This window comes from Phalacrocorax aristotelis, chromosome 15 (assembly GCF_949628215.1).
Source record: "Phalacrocorax aristotelis chromosome 15, bGulAri2.1, whole genome shotgun sequence".
Lineage (NCBI taxonomy): Eukaryota > Metazoa > Chordata > Aves > Suliformes > Phalacrocoracidae > Phalacrocorax > Phalacrocorax aristotelis.
Genome location: NC_134290.1, coordinates 2,889,978 through 2,896,392, shown reverse-complemented (window position 1 = coordinate 2,896,392; position 6,415 = coordinate 2,889,978). Strand labels below are relative to the sequence as shown.

General features: G+C 53.3%; 1 long non-coding RNA gene across 1 annotated transcript; it reads right to left on the bottom strand.

Moving 5' to 3' along the window:
• Positions 1-263: 263 nt before the first annotated feature.
• Positions 264-4,431, bottom strand: LOC142064730 (uncharacterized). The gene is made up of 3 exons (XR_012663191.1): positions 4,004-4,431; positions 1,958-2,105; positions 264-1,505 (listed from the first exon to the last, which is right to left on the bottom strand). It is a non-coding gene; the product is annotated as an uncharacterized LOC142064730 (long non-coding RNA).
• Positions 4,432-6,415: the final 1,984 nt, after the last annotated feature.

The following is a 6,415-nucleotide window of genomic DNA, read 5'->3' as shown; positions in this document are numbered from 1 at the left end:
CCGATATAAGACACAAAGGCACTCCCTCACCCACCTGTACTGGCAATGCCGCATTTAGCTCACATTCAGCGTGCTCCGTGAAGCAGTGAAAGGCATAAAAGCAAAGGAAAGTCATCTCCCAGCCTGACCTTGGGCTCGCAGGACCCCATGGACTTGCTCCCTTTTCTTCTGCAGCAAAAGCCATCATGCACACTTCCAGATAACAGCTTTTACCAAGAAAATCCAGCATCTTTAGGAGGAGCTGAGAGGTATAAAAAGCAGGTGCTGTGCGAAGACGACAGCAGAGCCTGCAAATGGAGAGTTCCCTTGCAGGCAGATGGGAAATGCATCTTGCTAGAAGGAAAGAGGGCTGGGGGAGGTTTGCTCACACCAAGGTGGTGTCGGTTACAGAGCTTGTTGATTTGCATATTTTGTGACTTAGTGCACATCTCCATAATGTTAGCTCACCCACTTCCTTCCCCAGCCTCCAAGGAATTGCTTGTTATTTGTATTCGTGGCTAATTAAAACCTCTCCAAGCTCAAACTCCTGATTACGGAGAGAGGGCTGAGACCACAAGCAGACCACAGTGGAGGATGCCACAGCCCACAAGCTGACCCACGCCACTCTGCAGACCCCACGTTTGCAGTTAGGACATTATTTACTCTGATACTAGCAACGCTCTCTTAAAATATATTGAAGGAGAGATTGGGAAAATGAAGTGTATAAGATTTATCCTGCACTAGAGGATTTCAGCATCCAAGAAAGCCAGAGCGTCCAGTCCCTCAGACTTAATAGAAACCTCCTGCTTTATTAATGTTGCCTTTTTTTTTTTTTTTTTTATTCCTTGTCCACAGGTCCTGGGCAGAAAGTCAAAGCTGTATTTGAGGAGCTTTCCTGGAGGTTTTCATTAATAACAGGGCCAGGGAATCCACTGCAAATATAAAAATAATAGATTTGAGAGCCCTAAAAGGATGGAGATTTACTCACTGTGGAAATATTAGGGAGAAAGTGGGAGTGGGAGGTTCCCATGGCTCGGCATCGCCTGTCTGTGAGCTTCGAAAGCCGTCTGAAGGCCAAGGAGATGCTGGGGAATGGGAGCAGGAAGGAAGGTTGCCTCCGAGTGGCACGGAAAGGCAGCCGTGACTGCTCCGCTGAGTGCTGATCTTCCACTGCTGGTGGATAGGCCTGAACCTAGGAGCATTTCTGGGTGCTTCTCAGGCTAAACAGAAAAGGAATAGGTGGACAGAAAGCTCTTGTCAGTCAGAAGATCTGCTCCTTGTTCACCCCTTGAAGATGAAGCTGCAAGGTGATGCTGGTCCTCAGCAAGTCAGGAGGGACACGCAGGGATGTGGTCAGGAGAGAGGGATGCTGCTTGATGCTGAACAAGGTGAACAGGGCCCAGTTCTTGTGGGGATGCTGAGGCCACGTCCCCTCCTTCCAAGTGACTCTTGCCAGCAGAGCCAGTGCTGCTCTTGTACCCCACAGTTATCACCTGGCCATGTTGTCACCTCCCCATGTTGGTTTGCTGCAGAAGAAAAGGCGACACAACATCTGGATCAGACCCTGGTCCCTGGAAAGGCACATCAGGGTGGGAGGAAGAACAAGAGACTGTTTCCCACCTCTCTTCCCCAGCACAGATGTGTCAGCCCCAGTGCTTGAGGATTTATAACCTGTGACTCAGACTGCAGCGCGGGGGCCCCGCAGAGGCCACAGGTACCGCTGGCTCTGCAGGGGTACAGCCCCCTCTCCTTCCAGTGCCGCCTTGCAAGCACTCATTTCTCCTGGCTTTTGTGGTACTGACCCCACGGATAGATTTTTCATTTGGCTTTTTGTCCTGCCCGCTCCATCTGGAGCTGTTGCTTTGCCCCGCTCTGTCTGCCTGGGAAGGAGGACGTGAGGCTGTGCCCCCTTGCCCACTGCTGTTAGGGGAGGCTGCGCTCTTCCTCCAGGTGCCACCGCTCTGCCAGGACTGCTCACCTCCGGTGCTGCATGCCATCGTGTACGCCCCAGGTGCTGCTGTAGCCCTGTCCTTTCCTGCAAGGGCTGGAGCTGCTCTGCTCCAGTATCACTTCAGAGTAAGACCATCATTCCCAGTGCTGTCCTTTCGGCGAGCTGGATTCAACCTCTGACAAGGAGAAAGAAAAATCAGAGGTGACATTCAAAATTTTTCTGTTTGAATGGGAAAAGACACCCAGTGCGTGCTCCCTTCGATCCATGGACCAGTCTCAGTGCACCAGGCGTTTGGGAGAGGGCAGCGCTGTTCTGGTGCCAGGCAATGCTCTTCGTTCTGACACCCACCAAGGCTTTATTTTGAGACATTTATGAACTTTGTCAGGTTTCTGTGAACCCTGCAACCACCTGGCTTTGAAATCTGCAAGTTGCATGGTATCAGGGTGCAAGCTGGAGGGGTTTTTCAGTGTGGGCACTCCTGTGCCCATTCCAGCAGTGGCACTGCCGATGGTGTGCCCCAGCTGAGGATGTCTCTGCTGATAAGCCTCATTTTGCAGAGCCAACAATAGGAACCCTGACAACCATCAGCATTTCCAAACCTGAACTCAGATAAATTTAGCGCCAGGTGAGATGTGGGTGAGAGGATCTCAGCTCGAGCTAAGCCCATGCACTTGAGCTGCTGCAAAGAAAGAGCCCCCTTTCCTCCATGACAAGTTGCTTGAAGGGTTTGCACTCCCCACTCCACATCAAATTGTAGTAAGCAGGGTGCAATCTGCTAAACCTCATTGGGATTGGTTGTTTTTACTGGTGGAAACGGGGTTTAAAATGGGTACAGATCATTGTGAAAGGAGGACCAGAGCCTTCCACTCTGTGCCAGTCCTCCAGGTACATACAAAGAGCTCTTGCAAAATAGGTAACACACACAAGCAGCGTGCTTCCAGCCAGCCGAGACCTCTGGCCACCAGCGGCCTGGGAGGTAGAGAGAGGGGGAAGTGAGTTTTCTTACCAGCTGGGAAGAAAAAGGCAGTGAAGCCTATGGATACAAATGGAGACTGACTGCAGGGTCGGACGCAAAAGCAGCCTTCCTAGGGCTGCTGGTCAGCCCCCTGACAAGCCCTGGTACCCTGGGAGGCAGCAGCCAGCCCTGCAGCCTGCCAGTGAAGCACTTCAGCTCCTACACAGCTCCTCCTTCTGTACTTTTCAACAGCTCTGCAGCCCCCCAGCTCCAGCCTGCTGCGCTGGTGGGCCGGGGGGCTGGAGGCATTTTCCCAGCGCTCTAATCTAACAGCACCAGTGGGAATGTTTACAGCACGCTGCCACTTGAGGGCTTATCGGCCTCCCTCCCTATCTTCCACTGCCCCGGCCTGATAAACGGAGGGGCTGGTGGCACCCGGGGGAAGCGCCCAGAGCAGGGGATGGGGCTGGGGACTGGCCAGGCGCAAAGGCGGCAGGGCTGGGGTGCTTCTCCTGCAAGCTCCTCTGTGTTGATGAGGATGTGGTGGAGGGGAAGCAGCAGAACAGACCTCTCCCCAAAGGGTAACTGAGAGCAAAGGGTCGTACTTGGGAGCAACCAGCTTGAAGGCCTGGTACAAAGGGCACATCTGACGGAGGGGTGACAGGGTACATGGTGGGAGCAAGAAATGCATCCCCATGAGAATGAGAGGCACACCAGAAAGAGTGGCTCCAATATTTCATAGAATCACAGAATGCCCTGAGCCGGGAGGGACACACAAGGACCATCGAGCCCAGCTCCTGTCCCTGCAAGGGACACCCCAAATTCACACCGTGTCTCTGAGGGCCTTGTCCAAGTGCTGCTTGAATATCGCGGGGCTGGTGCCGTGATGCCTCCCTGGGGAGCCTGTGCCAGGGCTCCACCACCCTCTGGGGGAAGGACCTTTCCCTAATGCCCAGCCTAACCCTCCCCTGGCACATCTCCCTGCCATCCCCTCAGGTCCTATTTCCAGCAAGGTGGAAACCAACAGCTGACACCTGCCTATCTTGGGCAGGAGCAGGTTTTCCCTAAATCAGCCTAATCAGCAGAGGATAAAAGGCAGCTCGCCTGGGCGGGATTACCTTTTGCTTTGTGTTGGAGTGATGATTCTGAGCTGTAATAGCTTGTGAGTGTTTACAATGTCCTGGAAGGTAAAGGTGCCGCCCTCCTTACCCACCTGCAGCGCTTAAACCGAGCAGAAAAGTTCAAAAAGAGTTGGGTTTTTTTTTTTATATATTATTTTTGTTTATCTTCAGGAGAGCAAGGCCCCCTTATGTGTCCCTGGGGAGACGCGGGCAGCCCCTGCGCACCCCTCGCTGCCCCCGGCCGAGCTCCGCCGCGGCCGGCGCGGGACATACCGCTATTGCCCCCTAGTGGCTGCCGGCCCGCGTGGGGCCGCTCCCCGGGGCCGCCCGGGGCCCGCTCCCGCCCCCTCCGCTCCCCCCTCCCGGCGGAGCCCGCGCCCGGCGGCGGCTCGTCCCCCTCGTGCTGCATCTCGCGTGGGCTGGGCCATACCAGGAACAGCTGGTTTTGAGGGGGTTTTCCCACGGTTTGGTGGGAAGGACACCTGGCTTGTAGCCCCCAGGCACGGCTGATGTGCACTTACACCTCTCGGCGGGTTGTTTCCCAGTCTGGGAGAAGGTTTTCCCCAAGTAAGGAATCTCAGATTTGAGATTTCGGAGAATAATTGAAACGGGGAGGTGTTTTTCACAACACTCCCTAGCTTTGTTTTAAATGCATTTTAACCCATTTGAGATAAGAAGTGCTATATTTTGGTTGTGTACCTCCAGCCTGGTGCCGCTCGTGACAGTGCGGCCAAGAGGGAGGTGGTGAGGCTGCGGGAGCCAGGGCCCAGCTCTGCAGCATCCCTGCATGACTATCGCCACCATAAATGGAGGAAACTGAGAGGCAAGCTCAGGGAACAGAGGGATATTTATAAAAGGAATGGGCTTTGTGTAACTGCTGGGATGGATGGAGGGTCCTCCCTCCATGGAGAGCCTTGTGAAATGCAAGGGAATGAGGGGCTGGAGAATCACCGTGTATTTTCAAGGGTGCTGGAAGAAATGTGCACAGCATGCTTTGCCCACCTTCCCCTTCACTCTCCTGCTTTATCTGAATTCATAAAGACCTTTCGGAGACCAAAACTACCCTGCTCTTCCCAGAGTATGTTCCCAAAGTGTCTTTCTGAAGCTAATCCATCCGCTAGCAGAGCCCCAGGCTGGTCCCTGCAGTAATAGGAACCGTTTTGTGTGACTTGTCAGGATCTGCTTCATCCCAGACGTGAGAGCACAGTCTCGTTTTTCATTTATAAATTAAATTTCTGCCAGGGCTGGAAAATGATGGAAGTAGAAGTGAAGGCTTCCTGAGTCTGCTGGCAGCCTGAAACGCTACTTCCTCGGTGACAACTGCCCATTGTAGTGGTCCCAAAGGGCTGGGCAGGGGGAGAAGATGCTGCAGAAGAGGATGAAATGTGTTGTCATCCCATCCTCTCCAGACCTCTCTGGGGATCTTGGGCTCTTCCTCCAGCTCTGGTCTACTTAGGACAGGAATGGGCAGCAGTGTCGCACTGCCGTGTGCTGGGACTGTGGTCCCTGTGTGTCCCTTTGCAGTGGTCAGTGCCTGAGACGGGAGAGAGACAGGGCATTAGATAAGACTAAAGTGGGGGGGATTTTTTAATATGAAGGCACCGCTAAGGAAAACTATTTTTTTTCCCCCCAAAAAAATAAAAAAAGGAGAGAAGAAATGGGAGCACACCAACAACGCATGCAAACCGCAGCGTAGACCATGACACTGTGCACAAGCATGAGACATGGATGCCAGGTAAGATGGAAGTAAAATGTGGGCCATGTTTTGCACAGGAAAAACACAAGTGCAGAAAAAGGAGAGAAAAAAAAGGAAAGAAAAGGAGAGACTGGGAAAAGAAAGTCGTATAGAAATACCAGAAGACCAAAAGAAAAAACCAAAGAACCAGTGCAATAATGCGGGGCTAGGGGGAAGCTGAGAGAAAGCAAGAGGAAGAGAATCCATTGCAAAGGATTTATTGTTTTCCCCTGTTTCCCCCCCCCCCCCCCTTTCTCCATTACCTGAACCTGTTCCCAGGTGACTACAGGGTTTCACTAACTCGCTGTGTGACACCTAGAAGTGTTTTATGGCCCAGGACAGACCCCGATGGCTGTCACCATCCACAGCCACTGGCCCAGCACCCAACAGATGTGCCCAAGCCCCACCAGCACAGAGGATCCTGTGTCCACCATGCTGAGCCCTGCCTGAGCCCTTCAGGCTGCAAAGCAAGAGCTGTCGGGGCTTCAGATGTTGTGGGGTGCTGGATACCACAGGGTCCTGGGTGGTGTTTCCATTCCTCCTCTGGAAGGTGCTGCCCCTTAAGAGCACAGTAGGGCACAGGAGCATCCCTTAAAGCTGATTTTTAACTGCTGTCAGCATTGCCCTGGAGGCTCTGGCTGATTTTGCGTTCACATGTCCCCTTCCACAGGCAG